Here is a 14,500-nt window from a genome sequence, read left to right as displayed (position 1 = left end):
TTGTCAGACACCTTGGGGCATTATTATGATTATCATTATGATTATTAATATCATTCAAGCTGGTTTCAGGGTACGCTTTGCTCCTGGTCTCCGTGGCCTTGAAGATGCAGTCCTTGTTTTTTCTTGAATGTGCTCAGTGGAAAGACAATTTCACAGCAGAGCCGGTCTGAATATGTACAAAGGGCGATGACATGCATTCAGCCTTGAAAAGCACAACTAGCAAGTCATCAGCTGCAACGTGAGCACTCGAGTGTGTAACAGTCATTCAGGGTTGGGTTCACTCCCAATGTAAACGAAAGCCCGTATTCTCAAATGTATCTTCTTGAAAAGACATTTTCAAGAAGCTACTTGAAAAGACATTTCAAGCTTTTTTTCTTTATTTTTATTTTTTATAGCAAATAGATTGGGCCCAACCCTGGTGCTCACTCAGATTGTCACACAGAGAGACACACACACACACACACGACAATAAGCATATCCCTTTGCTCACATCACAGCCGTTTTGTCAGCTCCTTTCAAATTCTTCCTAATTCTGAGTTAGGTTTTTTATTTTTTTCTTAAATCTTTGGGGGGGAAAGAAATCATCGTAGAAACTCTGTGCCTTCTGTCGCTTCCCCTGTGCCCCAACAACCTTGTATCAATCAACCAACCAATCAGTCAGTGGATCAATCAGTCGTTTCTCAATCGGATTCGTAACAATCAAACCAAAACGACACCCCTGTCGCCATCGGGCTCCTTGTCACCTTAAACAAATGTCCAGTGCCTGAAGCAAGGAAGTGAATGCAGCGTTTGCCAATAATCAACGAAGCATCGAAGTACTATCAGTGCAAAGAGCTGCTTACTGTTCTGTACCCCCCCAACTAGAGCACTGCAGTCCAGAGCCATCGGTAAACAGGGCTCGGCCACGTCTGAAACAATAGATACGCGCGGTGAAAATAATAATACAATAAAATAATCATTCGATACATTTTTGATTGGAGGTAAAAAAAAAAACAGCATTTTGTGTCGCCTTGTTCATTAATATCACTTCATTATTCAAGTTAAATGCGTTTTAGACCACAAAGGCCCATTTACTGGATTTTTTGGGGGGAGCTATAAACCCAAAACTCACAGAATAGTTTTATGAGCATCTACTTAATAACTCAGAGCATCCTCAACAACCTAACCCCCCTCCCCCCCCGAAGCGTTCGTTTCGTGACGTTTTTTGCGCAGTTCATCCTCGTCGCCGGGTGATTTCTTTAGTCGCGTTACTTCTGGTGACTGCATGAGGCCAGCGGGGTTCACCAAGCATCCAGAGAAACGCGTCGGTCCTCCTTTATGTCGCCGTGTGCATCTATGCAATGACCCCCGAGTCCGACGTGGCTGAGCTCTGCTGAGTGGCTGTGCTGCTAGACGACGATGACGATGATGTCATCAGCTTCAGCTTTGTTTGTGTTGTTCTCTCAGAGCGTTGTGTTTTGTACTTAAAGCAGTCTATGTATTCTCAGGGGTTAAAAATAGAAAACCTTACAAAAAAAGAGAGAATTTAAGGCTATAAAATGTATCGAAAAAGCGACGTAAGACAGAGATGCATATAGATATGTGTATATATATCTATATATATATATCTATATGCATATTTTATATTGTGTGTGTGTGTGTGTGTGTGTGTGTGTGTGTATATATATATATATATATATATATATATATATATATATATAATTCGTGATGTGTGTACGTCTCAGCACTTCCTTATTCGGCGAGCTTCACTGTTTTAACTCCTACACGACTCCCACTAAGCAGCTCCTCCTCTCAGTTCAGCCACCAGATGAGTGGGACGGGCCGGATAACAGCTCTTTTTTTTTTCGGGCTGCTTGACCCAGGCCTGGTGACCCTAAACAGAGGTGCAGGTCCAATCTACTTCCTGTGTTTACGGACAGCTCCTGAAGTGTTCACGCCAATGAACCGGTCTGTGCATCAAGGCATCCACACACCTCATTCACACGAAAGAAACACACACACACACACGTGCCCGACTCTCTCGGTTTTTCAAGCGGGAATAATGTCAGATAGGGATGTCGAAACACGAAAAAAAACACGTGGACTCTCTTCACCACGGGGGTCCACACAGGAACAGCCTGTCCCCATTCAGATGAAAGCCAAATGCTGCTGAACTGAACACACAACATACAGCTCTGTTTCACACACACACACACACACACACACACACACACACACACACACACACACACACACACACACACACACACACACCAGAGCTGGTATAACAGGGTTATGATGTACAACATGATTAGTTTTTTATGTAATCGTGGTCCTGACTGCATCAGGAAGTATTGAGCTTACTCAGAGAAGACACGCCCCCTCTATCAGCAGGAGAGTATTATTAGTATTACTATTATTATTATTACTACTGATGAGGACAGCATCTCTGTCTCCTGTCCTGCAGTAGCCATCGTAGAAGACTCAGTCAAACCTCCACACTCGTCTCTTTTTGCCAAAGAGAGGCCAAGTCTGGAGGGGAAAGACCCCAAATACTCTCTAGAAAGGTTTTTTTGGGGGAGTTCTACGCTGGCTACTGTTATTACAACCCCCACAAAAACTGACACGTACAACAACAATAACCGCAACAATAAGTTTGTGTTTTTGTTTTGGGCGAGGCCGTGGTGGTGCCCGGCGACCCGGCCGGCAGTCGCTCGGACAGAAACGCGTAATCTCGGTTTTGATATTACATGTTGGGAGTGTAGCTCGACTTTGTAGACATGGTGTAGACGAGGCCTCACATGTACGGCCTCCAACATTGTCGTAGTTAAGTAGTGACTGCTAAGGCTGACCAGCGGCGGTGGGAAATGAACTAAAAACGGGCGGACTTCCTCTGCAGAAGTGGTGGAGGGGTTGTGGGATTTAGGCCCAAGAACAGCCTCGTCGTACCTTGTGAGGTAGTGCGTTTAGAATTGTTGGTTTAGTTTTCTTTCCCATGATGCTGTGCAGCCTCGGCAAACACAACATTTTTATTATTCTATATTTACAGGGCGGCTTCAGTGCCATCTCCTTCCGCTTCATAGATACTGTCGACTGGAGTCTTCTTTTTTATAAATATCCTCTAGAATACAACTTCAAAGCATCGCTGTCCTCCGTGTGGTACGCTGGTGTGGGTGTTGGCTCGCAGCCCAAAATGTTTCTCTTTTTTTTTTTTCTTTGTCAGGTCAGATATCCAGATTAGACTTGATTTCTCTTTCCTGGGTTTTAATCCGTAATATCTGTCTCGTCCATGGATATATACAACTAACGGTGAGCCGGTGCAGAAACAACACCCTCCTGGAGTTTGGCATCAAAGTTGCAGCACAGAAACGTGCACAATCGTGTGCGACTCCACCTCGACTTCTTCTGCGAGACGGCCATCATTTGGTGGAAGGCCAACGCCGACCGCCCGCCCGACACCGCTGTGAGACCCCCTGGAGAGACACCTCTGGGCCCGGTTCCTCAGAACCTCCTCACGTTTTACAGCTTTTATCCTTATTTTATTAATAGTAGCAGCAGGAAAGGCGATTCCAGCAACAGAACGATTAATGCAACGACACCATCTGAATGAGGAAAGAAAGCCTTCACTTCTAAATCTACTGAAGGGGTTACATTTTAGGATTTTGAAGACCAAAAAGTGATTGTTGCTCTGAGGTGGTTTTGTGGAACCGGACGAGCCCCAGGATTCGGTTCGGAGTCGCTCCTACGGCCAATCAGAGAGGGGTTTGAGGTCCTCGGGTCGGTAAAGACCGTGATGATGCGTTTCATTTGACGCCTCCGCACATTATGGGTTTTTCTCCCCTCAGTGAGCATTCTGGTCTCTCTATGAAACTAGACGGTCCCTGTTGGACTGACCCAACGAGCGCTTCCTGCTTCCTGACTCCTGACGTCCAATACCGGTGTTGCCAGCTTTATTGTCCCGCGCCAGCCGTCAAACCCCCCCACCACCTGCCACTGGAGTGTATACGCATTTACAATAATGTACAATACTGTTAAACCACTGCTACTAGACTGTTTTCATTCTCCGTGTTTTGAAGAAGCCTTTGGAAGCTGTTTATTTCCTCCTCTCTCTCTCGTAATGCTTTAGTGGGCCGTCTTTCTTTTATCAAATTAGAAAGCTGACTCGTTATCTACTTACTCTGGTTTTATTTAAATTTTTTACTGCCGCTTTGCTCTCCTCACCGTCGCAGCAAAGTTACGGCTTCAAGGTCTCAAACACACGGCACAGATCGGAGGTTCAGTCTGGCGAGTCGAGCTGGAACCGGTGGAGTCAAAGCGCCACAGAGATCTTTAATCTCTTCTCGTTCCTTCATGATCTTCATGGATAGTTTGGCTCACGGAGATCAATACATACATACAATATTGAACTTGGGGATCTTGATATACGTTATGCAAACCAGCTGTCATCTTCAGAGATTAATTTTTTTGATGATCCAATAATTGTTAAATTGGGTTTTTTAAAGCAAAAATGGCCAACTCAAGGTGATGCGGCTCCTTTTCAGATGCAGCAGTTAAACTTGGACTATTTGTTGGGAAAAAAACAACACATTTGAATAATAAAATAATATATATTTTTCGAGCACCGATGTGAAACTATCCCCATTTCCAGCTTTTTATTTGTGAGGATTTGCAGTTGTTTCTTCTTCTTGATAAGTGAATATCAGAACAAGCAATATAATTGCACCCAAATCATTTTTTTAGGTGCCCGAGGAGACATTATTCAAATGTTTTATCCAAACCAACAATCCAAAAGCATAAAACACTGTTGCCAGGGAAGACAACTGTAACCGATAAATCAAAGCAGTTTTTCCGAGAGACAAAGTTATGTTCATGTTTAAAATAAAGAAGTGGTCTTTGGCTCCACCCACTAAGGTTCAACCAATCAGCAGTGACACGCCTCGGCCTCCAGAGCGGCGCCACACTAAAGCTCCATCTGCACCGACTGTGCACCTGACTCTGCCATCCAACATCTTCCTCTCTGTTCCTCTTCTCGCCACCAGCAAAAATAATTAAAAAATAATAACGCCCCCCCTGCTGCCCCACAACTCCTCCTCCTTTCTCTCCTCCCTCCTGTCCGGTGATCCGCCTCTCTGGCCGACACGTGGGCAAAAAAAAAAGGGATGTCTGTAGCTTTAAGGACAAATAATGACAGGAAGTATGTGTGAGGAGGAGAAAACGATGCACTCTGCTTTGGCCTGGAGAGAAAGGGGGGGAATGGAGAGAGGAGAGAACCGGTTGTTCTTTCCCCTGCGTTCTGTCTGCAGGCTGTCTGCACGGTCAAATTAACAAGCAGCTATAATATAAACAGCACCCTTTCATTTCCTCCTTTTCTCCATGCCCCCCCCCCCTCTCTCTCTCTCTCTCTCTCTCTCTCTCTCTCTTAACAGACTGTAACAATCGAATCAGGAAAGCAGAACCGGTGGAAACCAGTGTCATGACAAGCCCCGGAAAAACCATGCAGTATTTTTCAACACCGACCATGACTTTCCGTATAAATCCCTGTGTGGTTGTATTCAATTATAAATATGAATACAAACACATTACAATAATTATATTCAATTCAGTTTATTTTATATAGCCCAACAACACAAATACAAGTTTGCCTCGGAGGGCTTTACAATCTGTACACATGACATCCATGTCCCGGGACCTCACATCGGATCAGGAAAAACTCCCCCAATAAAGATAGTAAAAACCCTTTCACAGGGAAAACAGGGGAAGAAACCTGAGAGAGAGCAACAGAGGAGGATCCCTCTCCCCGGGTGGACAGAAGCAATAGATGTCATGTGGCCAGAATGAATAACGTAGCGGAGTTACAGCACATTCAATGAATGACCTCTGAATTATATAATAATGTTGCAATGTTCTATATATTTTTAACACCAACAATTACTTGATCACACTTGAGTTTACCTCAATGCAACACACACCAGCCATTAGTAGCAAAATGTGTATTAATCCCAAAATGAAATTATGCCCTATTTACTACTTTTTGAGTAACGTTTACTAAAAAGTCCAGCTGTGTGAGGAAATAGTCTGGAAACCAAACTATTTATTTGTAAAATAAAGCAGACATCTCTACGGGCGGTACATCTCCAAAACTTGACAACTCCCACCAAAATAATCCAGATTAATGAATAACACCACATAACACCACAAGGGAAAATATGTACTTTTTTATTTTGGGGTGAACTGTCCCTTTAAGTGTCACGATCGCCATTTTTAAAAGAAATTGTTTTATTTATTACAGGCTTTTTATTTAATTGTAATACAATGTATGTATCCTTACTCACTGACTATGGTTTTATTTATAAAACCATAGTTATTTTCACATTTGTTTTCCCATCATGCTTCAGGGTGTTTGGGACATATCTCACAGCAGGCATATTGGATTTGTAAAAGCGACCAACGCACACACTGAGGATCCATTTGGTCCGAGCAATGTTTGGTAACTTTAGACTTTAGACACACAAAGTGTGTAACTGTAACAAAAGGACGTTGTGATTTACGAAGAAAAGAGAGAAAGTTCCACCGGAGACGCTTTACTTCCAGGTGCAAATAATCTGGATAAATAAACCAGTCGAGACTGAAATTAGGACGCCGGCCCAGCCGTCTGTCTTCACCTTCATTGTCTCGTTTCTCTTCACTGCTTTTGTCATGTCTTCTTTTTCTCTCTCCACACTCACTCTCTCACACACACACACACACACACACACACACACACAGATGTTTATCTTCTTCCACTGAGGCAGATACATATTTACTTGACTCCACTGTCAGATTTTTGATACGTGCAGGGAGGGAAAATGTGATTTTGATTACATAAAGTGGGGGAAAGTGCACTGTGTGTGTGTGTGTGTGTGTGTGTGTGTGTGTGTGTGTGTGTGTGTGTGTGTGTGTGTGTGTGTGTGTGTGAGAAAGATTTTATCTCAGATCTCAGTGATCTCAGAAAGGAATGATCTCAGAGAGGAGGTCTAGAGAGGAGTGATCTCAGAGAGGGTTTCCTGCATCTACTGCAGCAACGTCTCTCTCCTCTTCGCCGGCTCTCTATTTTTTCTCCACTTGTTTTCTCCCTCCTTCTTTATTTTTCTCAGTACTTCCTCCTCTCATCAATAACAAAACACAAGAGTCGCTCCTCTCTCCTCACACGTTCTCTCCCTCAGGTTTAAACGTAATGAAACAACTATTAAGGGGTTTTGGTTAGCAGCATCATTCTGCACCCTGAGAGCATTATCGTCCAATCAACGCAGAGCTCCACCTCTTCTTCCTGTCTCATTGTCCTCATAAAGGTGTTAAAATCTTGACTGTGTCCGTTACTCCTCCCTCTGCATCGGTTCTTCAACACAATAATATGAATGTTGCAGGAGTTCATCCTCCTGCAGTCTTTGTTTCAAAGAATGTTGTGCCATTTGTTAATAGCAAAGAGAACTATTGAACATATATGAAAAAGAAGAGCTATTTTAAATTATTTTTTGGCTTTTTTTGCTATATTTATTTTTCTTGTATTAGAATCTTCTTTGTAGGAGGGAAAACAATTTAAAAAAAAATATTTTTCATTAGTGCGAAAAACCTATTTTCTTCCTTTTTGTACAATTTTGATGTTTTAAGCAAGACTTTGAAAAGCAATATGATGATGACAATGTTTCCTGTGACTGTATCTGCATGCTGTTTGTGTTGCCTTAACAATGGCTGCGTCCCCCTCTCATCCCCCGCCCTCACCCCGTCTGGCCCTTCACCCCTGCTCTGACCCCGCCCCCTCCACTCCCTCCCTCATCTGATGGAGCCCCAGTCCCATCTGATCCAGTCCAGTCCAGTGCAGTCAATAAAGCAGTGCTTTCTGTGTACACACGAGTCTGTGTCTCTCTGCTCATCACGCATCTTTCACATCGGATTCGAAAGAAGAAAAGTCAGTTAAAATGCTCTTCAAGTATTCATTTTAAACCTTTTTGACACAGAAATGAGCTGAAACGAGTGGTTTAATAACCACAGATACTGAGAATAATATGATAACGTGGCTTTTTTGGGGTGAAGTCACTTCACACCTGAACGACCTGAATTAAAAACTGCAGAACAATGCAGTTAAATAAATATTTCTTAAATGTAGTGCTTTATTTGAACCTTTTGCACCCCAGAGCCACCACGTATGGGTGTAAGAGGTTAAGATGCACATTTTTCAAAAGCTTAAATGCATCCCTTGTTCTACTTGAAACGAGAGAAGAACATTTATTTATGATTAATTAATTCATCCAGTTCAGTTTGATACTGACAGTACAAATTGTTGAGATATTATTCAATTGAACTTTCTATATTTGATTTGACAGTCAAGTTGTTGACGATATGCAGACGTTAGATCAGTGGTTCTCAAACTTTTTTTGTCACGCCCCACTTTGGGGGAAGAGACATGTTTGTGCCCCACGGCCCCAACAAAGTTGTAACAAAATGGTCCATGCTGAATTTTTATTTAAATAACTTTTTGTGACTTCCCCATCCGTGCTTTTTTAAATAATAGAATAAAGAAAATTGCAATCACTTTAAGGTAAACCGGATTGCTCCATCAGACAAAAACAAATAACATGTGCAATCACCATGTTAGAACAATGCAAATCAAGTTATATCTGTGCAAAAAATAACAAATATTTGGCAAAAAAAATAGCTTATTCTGATTGCAATTAACCTGTTTTGCACTGAATATCGTTTTAAGATAATAACTAAAGGATTTTTTAAATCCTCTAAATCAGCGGTCCCCAGCCAGCGGACCGCACAGAAAGATTGAATGAAAAAAAAATCAAGTTCGGTAGATGTTTTATAAAAATTTAAAAAAATGACCAGATACATCAGTCCTCCTCCAAAGTGGGGCGTGACAAAAAAGGTTTGAGAACCGCTGGACTAAACCGTCAGCATGTCCTTTAGATAATAAGCCAGCCCCTCCTCACAAAACACAACTCCTTTAACCCTTCGAGATCTTCGAGCGCGGGTCTGCGCTATACGATACTGACGTTTTGAAAATATTCAGTCCGTCGCGATAATTTTGCACAGAAATATGGTTCCACGTCTCCAAGATTCAGTAAAACTTCCGCTTCCTTGCCTTGTGTCCGCGAGATCATATGAGATTCACACAGCAAGATAGAGCATTCTACACACCCAGAAGTGTCATATGATGCGTACACAGCTTCACTGGAAGAGAGAGAAAAAGAGAGCAGGCAGGCTGAGCAAAGCTATACTGGAGAACGACGCAGCTTCAACCATAAATAGATCCTGAAGGAGTCGATCCCTGAGATGTACAGGACAACGCCAAGCAAAGGGATCCATTGGAAGACGGGTAAGTGTATTTACTGAACTTTGCAATAGCATATTTACGTTAGTAATGGGACCTGTAGCCAGATAGAGCTGCTGCTAACATGAAGCTAGCGGTAGCGAGCTAACACGACGCTAGCGGTAGCAAGCTAACGATCGCTAAAGGGGTTATATAGGTCTACAGGGTGGATATAAGACTGAACGGTGGGTATTCAAATATTGTCACGATCCCTGTTAACTTTCTTTCAGTGAACGTAGTACGCCTAGTAGTGTTGGATCTCTGTTATGTGTTTGTGAGACTGAAATGACTGTGTTGTTAGGTTAGCTGTGCGCTAACCGGAAGTAGCGGTAGCGAGCGAGCTAACGGTAGCTAAATGGGTACAGGGTGGTTATGAGACTGAACGAGGCGTAATCAAATATTGTCACTATCCCATTATTTTCTTTCAGTGAACTTATACTAACTATTAGTAATGTATTTTACAGAGGATTTGCAGCTGCCAGGGTCCAGAGGACAACATGCAGCATCGCTTTAGCAGCCTCCAGTCCGTCTCTGCCAGATCATCATTGCAGGCCACAACGCCAGCCACAGCTCATCATCTCACCATATAATAATACATTTGGTTTTAGACATTTATTTACATGTTTCTACCATTTGTATTCATATATTTCACTGCTTTTGTGAACCTAAGACCTTTGGTAAACTAATTTCAAGCACCAAAACAGTTCGACCTCCTGCGTAAAGCTATGTTTTCACAAGAGATATGAAGAATTTCCAAAATCGAGATTACATTTTTCATCATATTTCTCTTTACACTTTTGCCTTATGATAATGGTGCCTCATTATATAGAGAGCTGAGATTGTTCTGCAATTTTAGGTGTAAAACACATGGGTATCTTTAAAAAGTGAATTTAAGAAATTATGTAAAATCAAGAAAATGACCCCCGACTCCAGAGGGTTAAATAACAATATGCTCTGCTGCTTTGTTGTAAATATTGAGTATTTTTCATACCTACTATTATTGTGTCTTCTATGTAACTTTGCTTGCTGCAGCCAACACATTTCCACTTGGGAAAGAATAAAGTATCTATCTATCTATCTATCCATCTATCCATCTATCCATCCATCCATCCATCCATCCACCTATATCTATAATAAGCCAGACCCTCCTCACAAAACACAACAATGTCTGCCGGAGCCGAGCTCATTGACCCTAGAACGCCATCCATTTGCCTCGAGGCACAGCAATGCAGCTTCAGACCCGGCAGCGGGAGGACGGAGAGACTTTGCAGCAACAATGCAGGGTTCAAATACGTGAGCAGGTTTCCGCGGTGCCAAAGGCCCGAGTGCGCGGCCAACGAAACTCCAACCGGCTGCCAGCTCCGTGTTGGAGAGGCTTCAAAACGAGGATGTGAAGAATCCTTCAGCCTCGAAGCCCGGATTTGAATCCCAGAGAAAATCTGCAGAATGACTCAAAAGATCCAAGCGGACCGAGCTGATGCAGATGTTTTCCCAAAAGAAGGTTGAGGAAGTCAAAGCAGCATCACACATGAAACATTTTTTAGAAATAACAATCTAATAACTGTAAAGGGAAAGCGGCCTCTTGTATCAAACAGACGCAGTTTTTAGAGCCAGGCGCAGGAGTCGCTCTCCACCGACCCCAATGCATGATGGGAAAGAGCTAATTTACTGTGTAGTCGTAACACTTAAGACTCGATTTTTGGCTATTAGTCGCATGTTGTGCAATGAAGGTTTCATCTAAAAACATATCTTGTGTGATTGATAATAAAAATAAAGCTTATTTAAACATCGCGTATCAAAAAGAGCAGCAACGTCAGAATCAGAATCATTTATTGGAATTTGACTCTGTGAAAGGTGCATGACAATAAGACATTACATAAATTAGATAGATTAAATACATTAAAAACAAATAACAATTTATTTATTTTTATAACAAAAATGTAATAAATGTAAATGCAAAAATACCAAATAAAACATTTGAATTTGAATTTAAATAAAGAAATATATATAAAAAGAACAAAAGAAAGCACAAAAAGCAGATACACGCTAATTTCTACACAAATATATATTTACAAACACATGAATAAATCCGAACGAGGTCTGTAATCTACAAGTAGCCTACAGATCGGATCTAACAGGAAGTCAGTGTCTTTGACTTCCTGTGCGACTTGACCTCAGTTTTTAGTCGATGCCCCCTGATGTTGCCGCCTGCTCTCGTCCCCTTTCTCATCTCATTTCATGAATAATGGCATGACAGTGAGTTTTTGCATTTTGCTAAATCAAGACCACAAATTAATGTTATGTTTTTTTTCCCTATTTGACTCTTTGGTGGATCATTATTATTGCATTTTATTTCCCTGGGGATTTTTTTTTAATCACAGGATATCTCGAGTAAGTATTTTTAATAACTTTAAACACGTTCTGAAGGCGCAGTAAAGACGGTTTATTTCAGGGCCTCGAGGCGAGAAACAATAATCGATTAATCATGTGTTCAGATCTCTTCTTTATTGACTTTCTCCTGTTTCATAATCGGACCGTACATCCTCTGCTACTCTTCCTCTCACCGCCTTGTCAGGTCTTCTGATCTAAAACCTTCAATTGACTTCAGATTTACCTTAACGCTCTCTCGTCTGTCTGATCTACACAAGCTCACCTTGGGAAGCTGCCAAACAAGCGGACATATTCATAATAATGGAAATCAATTTAGCAGCACAAAGACAAAGCACCTGCGAGACTTCATGCATCTGCTTCCATGTTCACTCCTCTCCCACGGGGCCCTTTTTGAAAACTCATTTTGCTTTGTTATATATAAATGTTATTTTTCTCGCCGACTATGAGGCTGAACTGCGTCTGTCTGCCGTGTTGTTATGTATCCAACTTGTTATCCACATCAGCATCAGGGACCTCCATTTTCTCTTGTATGGATCCAGCTTTTTATTTCCTTTGCTGCCATCCAGCCTCACGCCCTCAGATGAAGAGCTGACACCACGGGGGATTCAGGACAACTTCTCCATGCACCTGCAACGGGGCCTGCATGGTGTTCTTACAAGCAGCACTTATTTAAGCTGCAGTCGGCACATTTTGTATGGAAAGATGCACCTGTGTCTTATCACCATACATGTTGAAGTCAGGCTGCAGAATACAGAGCAATGGGAAAGCTTGTGATGATGTACACGTACTAAAAAAAGAGAGGATTTGATGGCTGGAGTTTTTGTCACTGGATTAGCAGGTAAAATGATTCTGTGACACAAATTGTAAATTATCCATCTACCTATATAATAAAAATATGTGAGAAAATAGGCACAAAAAAAATCTCGTCAAAATATTAGTATAGTTTATCATTAAAAAGATATAACAGTATGTCATACAACAGTATACATATAATAAATGCCGTACTATTGTATAGGTTCAATAGATATTCCATTCCTCTCTGCTCCTCCATGCTACTGGCATGTGCTTTGTTACAGCAGCAAAGGGGATTTAGAAAATACAAATAAAATCTTCCTGATTAGGTTCTGAAGTTGTGCTTGTATGCGACGGGCTTGTATGCATGTTTGATACTCATAAAACACACAAACTTATTTTAAGTGTGTGTGTGTACGCATGCCGTTCGCCACCACAACTTTCACTTGAGAGAGAGACACACACACACACACACACACACACACACACACACAAACACACCAACATATCTTCAGTGTCCCGGCACAAGCATTTGAACTCTCTTTTTCCCGCTAACATTCTAAAATTCAATTTTAAAGCGTTCTAGATAGATTTCAGAAATGACAGATTAAAAGACAGTGACCTTCAGTGACTTGCAGTGACCTTCACTAACCTTTAGTGACTTTCAGTGACCTGCAGTGACCCGCCACAGTGGCCGCTGAGGCAACGGCTTCATTTCAGACCCCGGATGGATGGATGGAAACAAATAAAGAACTAACATAAGAGCTAAAGGTAATACGAGTAAAGGGGTATGAGAGTAAAACTTACGGCCTTGAATAATGTGCAAAAGGGCTGGATGGGTGTAATAACGTCCAAAATGTCACCACTTCCTCATTTCATTATTTCATTCATTAGTTATGACCCGAAATGTGTTCTGTGAGGTTATAGTGACCTTGACCTTTGACCCATATGTAAGTTTATGGACATACAACACCAAAGACATGAAGACTCCAGCCGCGACTGTCGCCTGTGCAAAGGCATGTAAAAAAACAAGTGTTGCACTTTGTCAGAGTTACAGAGAATGTGGTTGTGAGTGTTCAGTCAGAGCCCAGAGGAAACCTCAGCAGCCTCCCAGTCCTCCCAGTCCAATGTCTCCACACCGACGTCAGCGTGGACATTAAACAGCTCAATGGCCTCCGGCACAGTCAGGCCCCATCTCCTGTGCCGCCTGGTGGAACACCTTGGTGGTGCATGATCCTGATGGATTTCAAAGATGGAGACGGTGGTGGAGACACTCTGCTGCCCTCTGGTGGCTCTGTGGTACAAATGTTACCACCAGCAAACACGAGAGAGGGAGAGAGGGGAAAAGAGAGGGAGGGAGAGAGAGAGAGGGAGAGGGAGAGAGAGAGAGAGAGAGAGGGAGAGAGAGAGAGAAAGGATGCACTGCACTAAATAAAGGGCGACCACACACGAATAATAACTTTCAAAAGACCAAAAAAGGTTCCAGGTTCACAAATGTCAACTTTTCTTGGTCTAGTAAATGTAATATTTTGGACGTTCGTCTGACTTTTAATGATGTCACCTTTCAGCTCTTGGACACTTTGGTTATGCCATTTTATTTAAATTTTTTTACAAAAAAATAATCGCACACTTCTGCCCTTCATGCACATATTAAAATTCACAACCAAAACATCCATGCATGTTTCATATACATGAATATATATTTATATTATATATTTATGTATAATGCTGGTCCACAGGACTCCTCGTCTCCAGCTTCAAGGAGCAGTGTGTGATTCGTGGCTCCACACAGACAGGGGGCAGCATTTCACCGCTTATTATTATTATTACACATGTCGTAATAACTGTTATTATTGTTTCCAAAGCATGTTTCACCTGCAGCGCTGTAATTGGCTGCTTCTCATTGACTTGACGTGTAGTTTGCGTCCAGGGTTTTTATTTGAAGTCAAACAATGATGTTGTTTTAATCCTCACCAGGTTTGTTGC

Source organism: Taurulus bubalis (assembly GCF_910589615.1).
Source record: "Taurulus bubalis genome assembly, chromosome: 2".
NCBI classification, from domain to species: domain Eukaryota; kingdom Metazoa; phylum Chordata; class Actinopteri; order Perciformes; family Cottidae; genus Taurulus; species Taurulus bubalis.
This window is presented reverse-complemented; position numbering follows the sequence as displayed.